This window comes from Oncorhynchus tshawytscha, linkage group LG16, assembly GCF_018296145.1.
Source record: "Oncorhynchus tshawytscha isolate Ot180627B linkage group LG16, Otsh_v2.0, whole genome shotgun sequence".
In the NCBI taxonomy this organism is placed as follows: Eukaryota; Metazoa; Chordata; class Actinopteri; order Salmoniformes; family Salmonidae; genus Oncorhynchus; species Oncorhynchus tshawytscha.
In genome coordinates, this window is record NC_056444.1 from 61064952 (window position 1) to 61083269 (window position 18318).

General features: G+C 40.8%; 1 protein-coding gene across 2 annotated transcripts in view; it reads right to left on the minus strand.

Annotated features, from left to right (window-relative positions):
- The window catches only part of casz1 (castor zinc finger 1), a 251651-nt gene that overhangs the window by 111338 nt on the left and 121995 nt on the right, over nt 1-18318 (minus strand). Inside the window, exon 4 of one of the 2 annotated variants that reach the window (XM_042299436.1) lies at nt 4731-4783. The exons of the other annotated variant lie outside the window; for it this stretch is intronic. The gene's annotated coding sequence lies outside the window, so the exon portion shown is untranslated. The remainder of the gene's footprint in view (nt 1-4730; nt 4784-18318) is intronic. 2 annotated transcript variants of the gene reach the window in all.

Sequence of the window (18318 nt, forward strand, 5' to 3'; positions counted from 1 at the left end):
TCAAGTACGGAACAGGACAACAACATCATGATAATAGCCACACACACACACACACACACACACACACATATATAGAAAAATAAACATAGTCAGCAGTTTGTGGCTTGGGGGAGAAAAGACCGCAGAATACTTTTCCCTCTCGTTTCTAACAACATCAAGACAATGTGCCATATCTTCATACAATTACACAACTCAAAGGCCCAGACAGAACTAACATTTCAAAATCTTGATCATACCTGCACAAGCAAAAGACCTCAAAGTACAGTACTAAGAACAATATCCTCCCTTAAAAGGTTTTCCACTACTAATTGACCTGTTGCAACAACGTTTAGAATTCAGTCAGAGTCTACTTGAGTAACTGGCAAAGGAGAAGACAATTTCCTACATTTGCACAACCTTTCCAACTTAAGTCTGTCGGTGTTCCAAATGTTACAAGGAAAGAGTGAATTTGGAGGAAAAGCATTGTGTCTGGTTGGTGTTGTTCTATCATAGACACGGCACTAAAATCATTCATAAAGACCTGGGACTAAAACGGTTGTTTAGATGTCAATTCTACACAATGCTTTCAGCTCTTTTCCACAAACAACAACTACAGCATTCAGACTTGGTGTGTGCAAGTGAGGAGGTGGACATCGAAAGACAAAAGCCAGGGCTACGCGGTAACCAGGGCTACGCGGTAACCAGGGCTTTACATTTGGACCATAAGATATTTCACTTTTTCAGAGGCACAACTGCTGTAATTTGACCTACATCACATTTTTCTGTTTGGGCATTTCTCGGGGCCGCCAGCCACGTCACAGAAACAATGGGCCAAAATGGGCTTTGAAGTTGAGGCTGAATGAAAGCGGAGGGGCCGACACATGAAATGCCCTCACAGCTGGGCGGCCCCCAGTCAAAAGAAAAACAAATACTTTGAACGAGAGGGGGACACGCCGCTCCTGTCTGAGGCTTCCTAAGGCCCTGAGCCGCCACCGGGAGGTGGGCTTTCATGACGTGCCCGTAATGATGGATGGATTCGGAGGAAAGTCTATTCACATGGAGATGTTACATCATAAATATTTACACAAGGCTGCCGTTTCCATGTAGCCTTTGCTTGTTTTGACACACTGGAAAAATTCAAAAGGCCAAAAAATGGAAGAGCGAGAGAAAATAGGAAAATGAGGGGGCGGCGGCTTCTTTTTGTTGTTGTTATCGTTGAGATATTACATCGACTTTTTCTCTGTCTCTAAGAGACAAATGGTATGCTTCTCCTGCAGGACGATGGAGTTTATTTAGCTACTCCAGTTCATGACTAGGCAAACAAATAAGCCACAGATGTTTTTGTAGAATCATGACAAAAAAAAGTCCACCATTTCAGAGGGATGTTGTTATTAACCATACAACTTATCCCAACACTATTACAATGTTCTAAATCACAATACTTTACCCCTTATGCTTTTGTTAAGAAATGTAACATAAAGGAATAAACCTTAAAGGAGAGCTGTGCCTGCAAAATGCAAAAGAAAGCCACATTTTCGGCACTTCGAGCCTTTCGCTAACAAACTCGCACACTCCTTTTTGAGAGCCTGAGCGTTCAAGAACGGCAAAGAGGAGAGAAAAGGGAGCCGGCAGTCTTGTTGTTGGTAAGCAGCCCTACAAAATTCTTCACAGCGAGCACAATTAAAAGCCTCTGACTCCCCAAAGGAAGCCCCAGAACCAATGAAAACAAATTTGCCAGTTTAATTTTCCTCCCACTGTTTAAGAGAGAGGGGGAATCCAGTCTGGGAGTCTTCTCCTCCACCCCAGTTCTCTGGGAGCTTTGTGGAAGGGGGGAAAGGCATGCAGGCCCGATGTTGGAGCCAGTTGGGCTTTCTGATTAGCTGAATTAAATATATCAAAACCCAATTAAGCTAACTATACTCCAGCTATTCAGGTTGAAGGCGAGGGGAGAGTCGGGTCAGGATGCGAGGGCTGCTGTAGTTGGCACACACTTGCTTCACTGGGCCTCCCAAAGCACCCTGCGTATTGGAGAGAAGGAAATCATCCTCCCCTTCATATTACAGTCTCCCAGGCTAATCAACCTTTCCAAATCGGCAGAGAAATTAAGAAAAAAGCTTCCCGAAAGACAGCAGCTGTAGAGCGGTCTGTCTCACTGCGGTGCTAAAACATCCACTATGCGCGCAGTTTTGAGCAACAATCTTGAAGGAAAACTTACAGAAGGTTCAACCATGAACACATTCCCAGGCGTTTCTTTAGATAATGGCAAACACTTAATTTGCACAGAAGTAGCTAGTTAGTTATGCTAACTTCAGCTAGTTATCTAAGCAAACAAGAATGTTTAGAATGCCATGGCTGAATGCGTCTAGTTTAAACTCTAATTTCCCACAATGATTTTAATCAGAAGAGGACATCCATTCCATTTAGCTACTGTTTTTGTTGCAGTTATCAGGTCAAAATATTTATGCAAATGATCCCAATTCTAGTTGCAGCTTGTGACTAATTCATGTTGAAGAAAATGGATAAGTAGGCTAGGCTCGATATAATAGCTCTATTATATTTTAAATGATCTCAGACCTGGCTGATCTGTTGTTATTGTCTCGGAATATAGTTTATTTTGTGTTTTCTTCCCCTATAATCAAAATATACACACACACACACACACACATATATAAACCTACAACCCAATGTGATGTGTTTTTTACTTGAAACATCTTAAATTTGGGTAAACATTTTTTCCTTGTTTGACAGCCCTACTACTAACATTCCCGTAAATTGAAAGACACCATGGCCTCAACCTGTGTTACTAACATTCACTTTACACCTAGTATATCCTGTAAGTTGAAAGATACAGGTTCTCGTAGGCTATGCTTCAAGGCTCTATAAGACTTCATGAATGTGTACGTAGTGGTTATGAAGGTGTTATATAGTCCTAGAAGTTACAATTATAATGCCTCTAGTTGGTGCATCCATTAATATGGATTAATTAAAGTAACATCAATCTGGAGACGTATTTGGGCCCTGATTGATGCCGAGAGTGTCTCTTCCCTCCACTCTTTGACTGACGCCACCAAGACAAAGAAGTGTGGTGCAGCCCCGTCTTAATTCACAGGCATGCCACCCCCCGGTGACATTAAGGGTCCTCACTTTGACATGAGACAGCCCACGGTGTCACTTCTGAATGTACAGATCCCTCTTGACTAGGAAGCCAGGGGCAAGGGCTGTTGTGTGCATCCTCATGACAGACTCCTACATCAGCATTGTGCTCTACCAGCTAACATCATTAGCACAGAAGGTTTTGTTTCAGAAAAAAAAGCAACCCAGTTTCTACAAGTCACAAGTCATTAACGTCCTCTCAACAATCAACTTGTACAAGCTCGATTTTTTATTGGTTAGATAGTATTGTGAGTTTCTGACAATGGCGTACAAGTTAGGGACAACTATTTAATACTGTGGCTCTTATTTCTTGGTTAAAAGGTTGTAAATTGACTCAAAGGTTTATAACAACATAATGACTACTAATGGTGGCAAAAGTCATCTGTATTTACCCTTCTGCATCTAATGGTTGGAGTAATTACTAGTAATTAGTGAATGACATTCAATGGAACCATTAGAAAATTATGTCTGGGAGATTATGGGGTAACACTTGACATAAGGGCTACATAAAACATTCATAACCTGCACATATCACATTCATAAGCAGTATATTCAACAACTGCAAAAACTAATAACAACATCAACTTGCAGTTGCTGTGATAAGTTGTACGAAATGCTTATGTACTGCTATGAATGCTGTAGGTATGGGATATGAATGTCTTATGAAGTCCTTAAGTAGGTAACCTGCATGTAATATTTTAGCATGCTTAGTTACAATTTACCCCTAAAATGCCCAAAACCAGGCAAAAGAAAACTATTGTCATTATGACAACCAACCTTGCAAGTGACAAGTGACATACTGCATACTTTGAATGTTTGTTATGTAAATGTCGTTTTATGAACATTCATAATGTAGCTCACATAACAATCTCTTATTAATGACCTTCTATCCTAAAGAGTCTTTGCATCTTATGTCAACTTATAGCAATGACAATTAATGAACCTAAACAATGGTTTGTGTCAGAGCAATGCCATAACATAACATGTGTCATAACATAAGTCTGTTTTCATAAGAGGACACAACCGCGTATGGCATCTGTTATGTCATTACTATGCAGATGTTATGTATCCTCTTATGACAGGGCTTCAAGTATGTCTCGTTCTCTTGACTTGATAAAGCACTATCACTAAGAGATGATCACTAATGTATCTTTTACTGTATGTAGCCTTATGTATTTTTTTTAAGTCAAACATTTATGGGTGGAGTGTCCTTATACCACTATGTTTCCAGCTCTAGCACTACCTGGAAAGGGTCATATAAGGGTACACTCACAGGTAATAGCTCTGTCTGCACCATATTACATGGTACCAAGAGCAGAAGAACACTGACTGCATATATGATCATAGCCCCAGCCATTTCATGCTGTGAATGCCTCCTCGAAAAACCGATACATCAGGGCATATGTACAGTGTACGACATCACTGTGAGTTAATCAGCTGGAAAATAAAACGGTGGGATTCTAATAAGTAATTTGTCAATTTTTACAACCCCAGACACATTGATCCATGGTGATTAATGAAGATGCTTGATATTGTTGTAGATATGAACAGGGGAGAATGTGGTGGCAGTAATCAGTCATGCGGTATATTTGTCCTACCTCGTTTTCTCTTCCAGCATGGGACCAAGTCACTCCATATAGACTTACTTCATCTAAGAAAGAGGGGAGAGAGGTGTGTGTGTGATGGGGTAACATTAAAGCCCAACAATCATCTATTACAGTATCTACATATACAGTATCAGTCAAAAGTTTGGTCACACCTACTTATTCAAGGGTTTCTCTTTATTTTTACTATTTTCTACATTGTAGAATAAGACTGTAGGTATGGAATACAAGTGAAAACATCAAAACTATGAAATTACACATATGGAATCATGTAGTAAACAAAAATGTGTTAAACAAATCTAAATATATTTTATATTTGAGATCCTTCAAAGTAGCCAGCCTTTGCCTTGATGACAGCTTTGCACACTCTTGGCATTCTCTCAACCAGCATCACCTGGAATACTTTTCCAACAGTCTTGAAGGAGTTCCCACATATGCTGAGCACTTGTTGGCTGCTTTTCCTTCACTCCACAGTCCAACTCATCCCAAACCATCTCAATTGGGTTGAGGTCGGGTGATTGTGGAGGCCAGGTCATCTAATGCAACACTCCATCACTCTACATCTTGGTCAAATAGCCCTTACACAGCCTGGAGGTGTGTTGGGTCATTGTCCTGTTGAAAAACAGTCCCACTAAGCGCAAACCAGATGGGAGGATGTATTGCTGCAGAATGCTGAGGTAACCATGCTGGTTAAGTGTGCCTTGAATTCTAAATAAATCACTGACAGTGTCACCAGCAAAGCACCCCCACACCATCACACCTCCTCCTCCATGTTTCACGGTGGGAACCACACATGCGGAGATCATCCGTTCACCTACTCTGCGTCTCACAAAGACACGGCGGTTGGAACCAAAAATCTCAAATTTGGACAGATTTCCACCAGTCTAAAGTCCTCATGAGAGTGAGTTTCATCATAGCGCTTTTGCGACTGCACTTAAAGAAAGTTCTTCATATTTTCCGGATTGTCTGACCTTCATGTCTTAAAGTAATGATGGACTGTCATTTCTCTTTGCTTATTTGAGCTGTTCTTGCCATAATATGGACTTGGTCTTTTACCAAATAGGGCTATCTTCTGTATACCACCCCTACCATGTGACAACATAACTGATTGGCTCAAACACATTAAGAAGGAAATAAATTCCACAAATTAACTTTTAACAAGGAACACCTGCTAATTGAAATGCATTCCAGGTGACTACCTAATGAAGCTGGTTGAGAGAATGCCAAGATTGTACAAAGCTGTCATCAAGGCAAAGGGTGGCTACTTTGAAGAATCTCATATATAAAATAAATGTTTTTTGGTTACTACATGATTCCATATGTGTTATTTCATAGTTTTGATGTCTTCACTATTATTCTACAATATAACAATAGTAACAATAAAGAAAAACCCTTGGATGAGTAGGTGTTTCCAAACTTTTGACTGGTACTGTACATATAAAGAAATATATATATTAGAAGGTCCATTCTCTGCACATCTCTGATGGGCAAATTAAAAATAAATGTTAAGACTAATTGAAGGGTACCTACATAAGGATTTCATAGCTCAGTCATAACCCATGCATACAGCATTCTTAAGCAGTACATAAGCATGTTAAAATGACTGTGGACAACTGAATATTTTAATCATCGCTTTTCTTATGAACGAAGTATGTATGGATTATGAATGTGTTATGAAGTCCTTATGTCGGTACCCTCCATTTAAAGTGTTACCAAGGCAGGTGTACTTCAGCTGAATGGCCCTTTACACTGAGTCAGAATGTAGAGATAAAAAGAGGGAGGGGGATGGGGGAATGGTTTAACAGTTGACAGAGTCCCATCTTCAATTCAACAGTGGGGAGCAGGTGCGATATCCGGTTAACCAGTTTTGTGAATATTTCAGCACAGCTTGCCAATGATAATTTACTTAGAATCAGTAATCCCACAATCAGATTGAAGGGTGTGAATTTATTTGCCAATAACATTGAAGGTCTAGTTAGCCAAGGCCTGCTCAACACATTCATGGAGAATGTGAAATTAGGTCAAACGTGATCTCTTTCCCTTATGGCAACAGTCATATGATACAGGTGCAAAACATTTCAAATGACATGGTGCAACATTGTAGATGTGAGACATGGTAAGGTCATAACGTTATACAGAAGAGACACTTTAAGCAGGGGTTTGAAGGGTGCGAATTTCTAAAAAATCCAGAGGTTTCTGGAAAATCCTGCTATAAACGTAAAACAAGGTTTATGACCCAGCCATATAATGCCTATAACAAAAAATATTAAAAAATATGAATATGTGTATTTAAGCGTACAGTTGGCTATACTTCATGAATGACATTCAAAGCCCACTGAACTGTATAGTACCCAGCCATTGGCAAAGACAGAAACTTACTTAGGCAGAACCAGTTGAGTCACTGCAACTTCTCAACAAAGTTTCCTAACCTTGAGAGCACAAGTGAGGCCAAAACGCAATAATAATTCTAACCTGATCTTCCTACTTATTTTCTATCTCCCCTCAGCAACCTAACTTCTACTCGGCAACAGTGCAGTTATTAATTCATAAGGCACTAATTAGTTCTTTGTTTAATTTTGTGTTAAACAGACTGACCAGAATGATAACGACTCGCACTGTAGCGCTTCAGTCCCATGCCGCTCCTGTTTGCTACAACAAGGGAGCATCGTGCGACTAGCATGATGAACCCAATTCCCTTCTAAGTTGCACTTCATTAAGTCAAAATGTGACAAGGAGCTTAGAGGAGGAACTGGCAGATCTGATCATACATAACAATGCAGGCCCAGTAAGTTTGGAAAGGGAGGGGTGGGCAAGGGGGGGCTGTGGATTCCAGCATGCATGTTGCTAATTTTCTATTTTCAACCCTTGGGGGACGTCTTTCATTTTCCTTTAATTGTTTTTGTTCAGGGCTGCAGTGTCCTCTTTTTAAATTGCAGCTCCTATCAACTCCCCTGATCAAACCCCTGTGCAACATCTCAGACAGACGAGTAAACAACAGGGTTGCCCTTTTCCACGGCGGGGTCACGGACAGAATGCGCCCGGTAAATAGGTGACACCTTTATACCACACATAGCCCTACAGTATAAGATACAGGCTAACAGAGTGAAAACTAGTGTGAGATGTCAGAATGGCAGTAACAATGAAACAGAACTTGAAACATACGTTTTTGGCGTTGTAAGTAGAAAAACCTGCTGAACCACACCAAACGCAAGGTACAGAAGACGTCTAAAACACAGGAATGTGACAAGGTTGTCCCAACACCACATATTAGTTATACACTATACACTACATGACAAAAAGGATGTGGACACCTACTTGTTGAACCCTCATTTCAAAATCATGGGCAATAATATGGAGTTGGTCACCCTTTTGCTGCTATAACAGCCTCCACTCTTCTGGGAAGGCTTTCCAGTAGGCTTTGGAAGATTTCTGCGGGGACTTGCTTCCGTTCAGCCACATGAGCATTCGTGAGGTCGGGCACTGATGTTGGGCGATTAGACCTGGCTCGCAGTCGGCATTCCAATTCATCCCAAAGGTGTTTGATGGGGTTGAGGTCAGGGCACTGTGCAGGCCAGTCAAGTTCTTCCACATCGAGCTCGACAAACCATTTCTGTATGGACCTCGCTTTGTGCACGGGGGCATTGTCATGTTGAAACAGGAAAGGGCCTTCCCCAAACTGTTGCCACAAAGTTGGAAGCACAGAATCGCCTAGAATGTCATTGTATGCTTTAGCGTTAAGATTTCCCTTCACTGGAACTAAGAGACCTAGCCCGAACCATGACAAACAGCCCCAGACCATTATTATTCCTCCACCTAACTTTACAGTTGGCACTATGCATTGGGGCTGGTAGCGTTCTCCTGGCATCCGCCAAACCCAGATTCGTCCGTCGGACTGCCAGATGGTGAAACGTGATTCATCACTCCAGAGAACATGTTTCCACTGCTCCAGTGTCCAATGGCGGTGAGCTTTACACCACTCCAGCTGACGCTTGGCATTGCCCATGGTGATCTTAGGCTTGTGTGCGGCTGCTCGGCCATGGAAACCTATTTTATAAAGCTCCAGACTAACAGTTATTGTGCTGACGTTGCTTCCAGAGGCAGTTTGAAACTTGGTAGTGAGTGTTGCAACCGAGGACAGATGATTTTTACGAGTTACGTACATCAGCACTCACGGTCCCATTCTGTGAGCTTGCGTGGCCTACCACTTCACAGCTGAAATGTTGTTGCTCCAAGAAGTTTCCACTTCACAATAACAGCGCTTACAGTTGACCGGTGCAGCTCAAGCAGGGCAGAAATTTGACATCCTATGATGGTGCTATGTTGAAAGTCACTGAGCTCTTCAGTAAGCCCATTCTATTGACAATGTTTGTCTATGGAGACTGCATGGCTGTGTGCTCGATTTTATACATCCGCCAGCAACAGGTGTGGCTGAAATAACCAAATCCACTCATTTGAAGGGTTGTCCACATACGTTTGTATATATACTGTATCTACTGTCGCTGAGTTAAGAAAAAGGATATATTTTTATGACTTGAAGGTATTCCTCATATAATACTGTGCTCCACAGACAGTATTGTAACCAGTAGGCACTACACTAAATTACACTATCAATAGCACGTTAATTACATTTGACAAACATTGTCCTTGGCCTCAAGAAAAACAACAGTACATTCTTCTATGAAAGCAACAGAAGTGAAGCCCCACCAAGATGTTGTTTCTCCCTCTCCAACAATCTCCCTACTGGCTGAAGATGTGAAAAGCAGACGAGTAATTACACTGTATAATAGGCGAGATTGGCATTTTCAAAAGCATTTTCATGTGGATGGAAATTACATTGCACAGACTATTCTGTATTCACTGGTGCAGATAAATAAACAAGGCATGGAAGAGGGGGGGACCATAAAGAAGGCGCAGTACAATGGCAAGCAGGTCAGTAATTAGAAACTCTGTTTGCACAGTAATAATTTTAATATATTCATCAGGAAACAGGGCATGCCTAGCATGATAAAATCCCATCAAGGAGCATATCCTGGCTCTCTCTAAACCTTTCCGACAGACTGACAGCATACTGTGGAGAATCTCAGAGACAAAAAAATAGGTTTTCAAATGATAGCTAGGCCTTTCTTTTGAAAGGATACTCAGCATCATAACAGCTGACAGTATAAAATAACATGCAGATGCAACCTTTCGCTTATTGAATTGGTTGAGCAAAGGAGAATATATTGATTAGTGAGTAAAAGCACTTTAACAGCATTTTACTATCTTCCTACATTTATCTAAATGTGTACAGATCTGGTCTTTCACCATGACATGGGAATGAATGCTATTTTGATTACAAAGCGTATAACCTTGTTTGTTATTGTGGGTGGTGGTGATGTTATGGAAATTATAGCAAATTGTTTAAAGGAGTCCTGACACGCAAAAACCTTGACCTCATGAAGCCATTTCCCAAACACAGAAGAATACATAATTGTAAGAGGAACCGAAGGAGGAGCGAGCGGTAATCACGGTCAACAACATTCTTGCTATAAGATTACTTTGTACAAAAATAGCTCCAATGAATCCGAGAGTGAAATATACCAGTGCACACACACCCAGAGTGCATGTTATGTTAATGTCATGAACACACCTAATGCAAACCAAATCTCCATAAAATATTTACAATATTTTTTCTTTTAAAACATTAAGTCTGTGAACAAGTCAAGCTTATACATTGTACCTGAGTGTGTGTGGGGTTACAAATCGAACATAAAAATCAGGAACACGCAGTCATTCCACTGAGCTGAACCACTTAAGATAACAATCCTCTTTGTTGTAATGATTGCCAAACTATTGTCTTTGTTTCCTGGTTCCATTTCTCACACATAAACTTAGAAACGTACAGTTTACATGACCCCAGCCCAAACACAAGCAATCGCTAATTACACAAACCAGAAGCTGCATACTACAAGAATAACCTTCTCAACAAATGACCCTCTCCTCAGTTTCTCCTGCTCTGTCTAATGCTACGTGGTCCTTCCCAAGTGACTTTTTGAATGGCCGCGGCACAATGAGAAATTGAACATTTACTTATTGACACTGCTCATGCACATTTGACAACACCTAGTAGGCCCCCTTTTTTGGGCTGTCACTTCTCCCTCCTATTCTCCTAGGAGAGGAGCGAGCGGGGGCTCAGGGGCAGCTACATCTACAGTTCAGCCATACCCAGCCGTCCGCTCCTCGACTAATTTTTGTTGTCCCTCCCTTTGAAACCATGCAGGACTGTGGAATGGTGAGCAATGTGCAACAAGTGCCAGCGCCATGGAAACCCCAGTTTCCCCCAAAAAATATTCATTTTTATCCCTTTTGAGGACCTGTCACTGGCCAAAGCAAGCATCACACGACCCTGGGCCTGGCCGTGACAAAGCCTATTTTCTGCCTCCAAATTGATTGATTAAAAAAAAACTTTTTAGGAAAACCATGTTAAAGGACAAAAAAAGTGACACACAGAAGAAAGGCCCAATCAGACGGTTTCCCTGGTAATATTGCACGGAAAAAGGAGAACAATATTATAATCGCCACAAAAGAAGGGTCAGGCCAAGCATGAAACTTGACAACAATAGTGATTAAGATGATGATTAAAAAAAAGCCAGTGATGTGGTTGGTAGGTTGAATTGAACAACATTTATAACCGCACAGTATTTTCTTTTTGGAATGATCATGCTTTTAGTCCATATGGCCTTTGTGATACTCATCCAACACACTTGTTGTACAACGTTATAGAACATGAATCCACACTGAAAGATCCATTTGCTATTATAAACCGGGTAGTTTGGCTCCTGGATGCTGATTGGCTGAAAGACGTTTTTATATCAGACAGTATACCACTGGTATGACGCACAACTACTTGTTTACTGTTCTAATTACGTTGGTAACCAGGTTATAATAGCAATAAAGCACCTCAAGGGTTTGTGGTATATGGTCAATATACCACGGCTATGGGCTGTATCCAGGCACTCCGCATTGCGTTGTGTCTAACAGCTCTTAGCCATGGTATATTGACCATATACCACAAACCCTTGAGGTGCTTTATTGCTATTATAACCTGGTTACCAACGTAATTAGAACAGTAAACAAGTAGTTTTGCGTCATACCAGTGGTATATTGTCTGATATAAAAACGTCCCCAGAAATGTAGATCTTGCTAGCAAGGTAAACCTAACAACATTGACTCTAGTAACACTTTACTTAGAGTGGTGATATGTAGTGTTCAAAAAGTCTTTATATGCATGACATAAAGAGTCATAATTCCCTACATATGTTTATATACTCTGTACCAATGCATTGACATGAAACATAACACACACTCCATAACTTTTAGAAGCACACTACTTTGTCTCTGCTGAAAACCTATATGTCCATGTCTCTGTTATAACATATATTTTTCTTATGAAGTGTGCTTTATAACAGTTCTTATGGAGTGGGTGTTATAATGTTTTATGTCAATGCTGCATAAACATATGTAGGGCATAGCATATAAACATATGCAGGGCATTATGACTATGTTTGTCATGCATATAAAGGTTTTATGAATGCTACATATCACAACCAAGTCAAGTAAAACACTGACTTCTTTTTGGTGTATGATTCTCACCCAGCCACGACAAATGATGGTATGTAATATCTACTTATTCACAGTCTAGTATCCCCCCTCGGTGATTATTAATGCTTTTTGCATAAGCTTTCCTCCACACTTGAGCGCAAAATTATCCATGTTCTGTTGTTACTCATGTGTAATATGGGATCAATATGCTGTGCACTGAACATTTCACTCCTCTCGTTGACCTAAGTGACAGACCATTTAAACTGAGAGCGAGACTGGCTCAGCTGGTCTGGCAAGCACCAAAGGAGAGGCCACATTATTAATTAATCTCAAAAACACAGGTCAATACAAAAACTTCATTGCTTACATGTTTTGCCAGATTCATTGCCATTTTTCTAAAGAATGGATCTTTGTATTCTGTGTGTCATATAATACAGTGTCTTCAGAAAGTATTCACCCCCCCCCAACACTTATCTACACACAATACCCCATAATGACAAAGTGAAGACGTGTTTTTTGACATTTTAGCTTATTGATAGAAAATGTTATACAGAAATATCAAATTTACATAAGTATTCACACCCCTGAGTCAATTCTTTGTATACACACCTTTGGCGGCAATTACAGCTTTGAGTCGTCTTGGGTATGTCTGTAAAATCAATTGAATCCATTTTGAATTCAGGCTGTAACAAACCAAATGTGGAATAATTCAAGGAGTATGAATACTTTCTGAAGGCACTGTAGTTGGAAAACAGATGCAAAAAAGGATAATATTAAATATTTTGGTGTATGGTTCTGATTTTGTGTGAGATACAGTATCATTGGTGAACACAGAGGATATAGCGCTGGTAAGAGGCAAGTTGGATCCTGTTTTCCCTTTCTTCCTACCTTGAGAGGAGGTATTTAGAGAGAACAGAGGGTGAAGCAGGAAGCTTTGTTAGAGTCGTCTGCACATGAAAAATTAGTATTCTAGATCCTGATGGTTCTAAACACAAAAAGGCCCCGCCAAATCCCCACGGCGGAGGTGTCAGACGGAAAATGACGAAAATCTGCTCCTTGACAGGGAGTCATTTATATTTTAGCTTCGTTCCATTATCTTAACGAATCCATCATAAGCCAATGCAATATTAACAGCAGAAAATCAACTCATTAGATCCAGGGGGATTTAATCAAGATTGCAATCATGTATGCGGTTCCTGGATAGTTGGCTCTTTTTTTTTTCTTTTTGGTCCTTTCCACGTAATTGCCGCATCTCAGATCTTAATAAATTATTCTCGATCCGAGATTGATGCCTTTTTTTCCCTCCCTCTCACGCCAAGCACTCGCCGTCTCCGACTATAATATTTACCATAAACATTATTATGTCATGGGCACACAGTTTAAAATGGCCTTTAGCTAACTCGTAGAAGTAATTGGCTTCTCCATTTCTCTCTCGTTTCCTTGTTAATTGCCCAGTGATATTGCTAACAGTTCCCTCAGAAAGAGAAAAAAGGCTTATTTTGGACAAGCTGGGATGTCTTACTGAAGTTTCTCTACCTCTATTGGTGGAATCTTAAGAGACTTCACTGTGTTTGATATTCGCTAACAAGTCAGGCAAACAGATAAGCCTTTCTTCCGCATTTGATGAATGTGAAACGCTAACCTTAGCGAGTTATTAACGAGTTATTAACAGAGGTTGCTCAAATATCAGGTAAGGAAACTATTTTAGTTCAGGGTTTCACAGAAAATCACTTGCCAGAGGACGAGCTTCACAGAAATTGCCTCCACTTAAACAAATAGATCATATTTCTCAGCCTGGCATGAAGGCAGAACTATTAATATTAGTTCTTACATTTATACGATTCCTCTACTTTTTCACAGCTAACAACTGTTGCTACCCGTTTTTGAACAATTTACAGACCAGCTTTAACGTGATACATCACTTAGTTTATTAGACTAGTTATTAGCTTAGCTAGTCATCTTATTTACACTGTGGGGTGTTGTTGTTTCATCCAAACTGTTTTTAAGTTCATTAGTTGTTTATTTTTTCAATGTCTGGAATGTTGTGATCCTAGTGGAAACAGATTGTATCAATTATCAGTGCTTTCAAAAGCTAAAACGAAGTGAACTATCCCTTTAATCTCATACATATCAATGATAATCCACTAGCCAACCAAGACAATATCCAGTCAGTTACAGTGAAGTCTTGATTGTTCAACAGCCATTAAGGTGCCTGGAGTATGAGTGGGATGCAATAGCAGGTAGGCCCACGGTTCCCCATCTACAAAAAGGAAGACATGACAAGCCAGTATGTAGACCACAACGTGGTATAAAACCAAAATGTAATTTTCATGCAGATTGCAATTGTTCTTTGAGAATACGGGTAAAGTACTTGTTCATATCGCCCTATGTGGACCTTTCTCCTTTATACCTCTCTGGTTCCACTCATCGCCCTGACAACTGGGCTTCCATCACCTACAGGATTAACTCCCAACATGTTCAACAAGATCCAAAAGTGTAAAAACTGTCGAAGAGCCATTTAATCTGCCTATGGAACAAAGCCTTTTGTACAAGGGCTAACCTGACCTTGTCACTCTGAGTTAAACTTCCCGTCTATTCGGCAATATAAAGCCCTTGCCAGGCCTTCTCCCCCTCCTGTCTTCCCTCTCTCCCTCCTCTCTGTCCTTCCTCTCTGTCCCTCCCTCCTGTGTCTGTCCGTCTCTCTCCCTGTGTCCAGGCCTGGACCTGTGTAGCAGCACCAAATGCTGTGTTAATCCCTGTCTCTCTGAGATGGCCAATAGTAAATCCAAGCCCTCAGTAAACCAATCTCCGAGTTTTTTTATCTTGATTTATTAGATTACCAGTCCTGGGTCCCTGAGTCCCTACTACACATACTAATCCTAATCAGAATAGACAAGTATTAGCCCAGTTCAAGGGGAGCTAAACTGTGACTGTGGCCAACTTTCAGTGCAAGGGCAGCTGGGCTTACAGGCTTGGGTGTGTGTTTTATCCCTTTTTCCTTTTACATTAGGAGAATGAGTGTGTAATTAAATACATAAATCCTGACACACAAACCCTCAAAAGGCCTAAAAACCACTGAACCCCGTCCATTTTGCAGTTTTTCTCAGTACAATGAATTTACTGAGCCAAGCCCAATCATTTGTATCTTTCTCCAATTTTGAATGTCGAGCAATGCAAATATGAACAGAAAGTCCCAATGAGAACATTTGCAAGAATTAATTTTACATCCGAATGAATTCAAAGCAATGTTGTCAAAGCAAGAGCGAGTGGGGTTAAATACCTCATTCCCTTTGGTCTACAGTGTTATAGAATTTAAAAAAGCTCTACAGTAATTGAAATACACTTCTTATCTTTGACCTGTCAATATAATACGGCGGAGTGAGGGGACGAAATAAAGAGAAACAGGGGCTTTAAAAATGTGGAAAAAGGTTGCATTCACTGGATAGTCTTGAACGCCTCCAAGTCTAAAAGAGACAAAGCTTATGGCCCTATGGGTCCTGGTCAAAAGTAGTGCACTATATAGGGAATAGGGTGCCATTTGTGATGGATTCAGAGATGCAGATGTACTGTTTTCAACCAGTCTTGTTGAATGTGAACTGGCATTCGGGGAGGCTGGAATGGGTCCATGTGACACATGAGGCCTGGTCTGGGGAACATTCAGAAGTGTCTGCTGGTACACTAATGCTGCTGGCAGCTGTTAGTCTGCCAAAAACAGCAGCAGTAAGGCTATCTTGAAATACTATTGAAAACTGCTAAACCTCATCCTCGCCATGTAAAGTTAAACTACTTCTAGGCGCCAGCACAGTCAATCACTGATCAATCTGTTAAAGTAAAAAATGGAGCAAGAGGCCATGGTCTTAAATCTGCTTTTCATCCTGGGATGGTCACATGGCCAGTTTGAAAAGAAAGTATATACAAATCAGATTTTGTATATATGATGTAGTATCTTGATTTAGTGCACTTCTACGGTCGGCAAGCACGTGTCTGATAAGTACAGCATGAAGATTGTGTGTGTGCGCGTGTGCATGTGCAAACATGTGAGTGTGTGTGTGTGTATGGAGGTGGCATCATTACACTACAGAGGTTGCCCCTGCCCCCCTGCCCTGGGGTGATAGAGGGAGCTATGTGAGAAGTGACAGCCATGTCTGCTCCCTGTATGTGTTTGTTTGCCCCAGAAAACGAGACAGCGGCTTCCCTGCAGCCCCCTGGGCATGTTTAGTGTATCTCGACTCCCACCGCATGTCCACCATTTGATACAGAGAGAGGGGACATCCAGGTGAAATAACTCTATTGACATGGGAGAAACGGATTCTTAAACTTATTTTGGATGTGTAACACGAACAGACGTTCATTGATTATTTGTGAGATTTTTGTGCAAAAAGCATCACAGTTTTTGCCCTGTGCTAAAAGTGCTCTTGAAAACTTGACTGCTGACATGAACACTTTTTGGGGATTGTATTAACAGTGGACTAATGAACAAAATACAAAAATATAGATTTTGAGTGAACTATTCCTTTAACTGTTCCTAATACCTAACATACTTTACATAATAACTGCTGTGCATAACACCTTATACATCCCCATTCCACGACTTGGTTCATAATAATAATTTGTAAAGAACCGAGGAATCCTTTTTTGGGCTATTCAGAATGCTCTCATGATGAACACTCCACGAATAGTTCTATATAGAAAGAACCTTCTAGAAAAGGTTCTGGGTAGAACCTTTTACATAGGGTTCTATGTAGAACCTTTTATTTTACAGAGGATTCTAGGAAGAACCCTTCAAGTTTCTAGGTTAGGTATAACCCTCTTTCCAGATTGTACTGTACTATGATATCCAAGTGTTTATAAATAGCAGTCACTGACCACAACATATGTCGATATATGTACACATTTACAAATATCCATGTAGTGCGTACAGTATGTATGCCTGATCAACACTGGGAATGGTTTGGGGTAGCTGTTTAGGTCGTGCCCTTCCACTCAAGTGACACCAAATGTACTTTGAATATTAATTTCCTTAGGTAGACCTTGTGCAGCCTTGTGACCCAATCCATATCTGTTCTGTCCTGTCTGCCCTTCCCAGTCTCTCTCCCCCTTTTCTGTAAGTGGGAGATATTTCACTAGCCTATCAGTTTCCCTTTAGACATGCTGGTCTATGCAGGAAAGGCGCCCATGTAGGGTCACTGATTCTCCTCTGTGAGGCCCCCTCTGAAACAACGGAGTTCAGGCCAGTGGATGAATCTCTCTCTCTCTCTCTCTCACTCTAACTAGAGAGAGAGAGAGAGAGAGAGAGAGAGTGTTGGGAAATTAAAAGAAAAATAAGACAAAACGTAATTTTAAAATATATAATTATTCTTTGTCTTTAATTTCCTGACGGGTAACTGAGAAAATTATTAGTTTTTAATGACATGAACTGTTCTTAGCGTCGGACTTTTCCAATTTGTTGGCATATGTTCTTTAGAGACATCTTAAGCCAAACATCTTAATAATTATTTGTGTGCACAGCCTATATCTAGTCAAATCTACCTTGCTACTAAATAAGAGGAACTTGATCATTTTCCATGAAGGAGTGGAGCAACTGAGTGAGGGAAGGTAAGCAGCTGCTTAAATGTGTGGAAGATAGGATGAGGTTAAAAGGAGTCAATAGAGGCTAAAGAGACAGCAGGTCTAGCATTGACAGAAAGAGTGGCAAGGGACTGCAGTTCAGGACTTCTGGAAACTACACCAAAGTGCCAAAACGAACGCCACACCAATTGTTGAAAAAAAAAAGAGAGAGAGCGAGTATATGAAAAGAAAGGGAGGGAGGGAGGGAGAGAGAGAGGGAAGGAGTGAACGAAAAGAGAGGGAGGAAGAGAACAAGAGAGGAAGGGGGAGGGTCAATGAGGTGAGAGAGAAAGAGGTGAGGAGAGAAAGAGAGGCAGAGATGTGCCTTATGGAGAGAGCGAGAGAGAAAACAAGAGAGAGGCAGAGGGGCTGGTGGTGGGGTGTAGTTATGGGA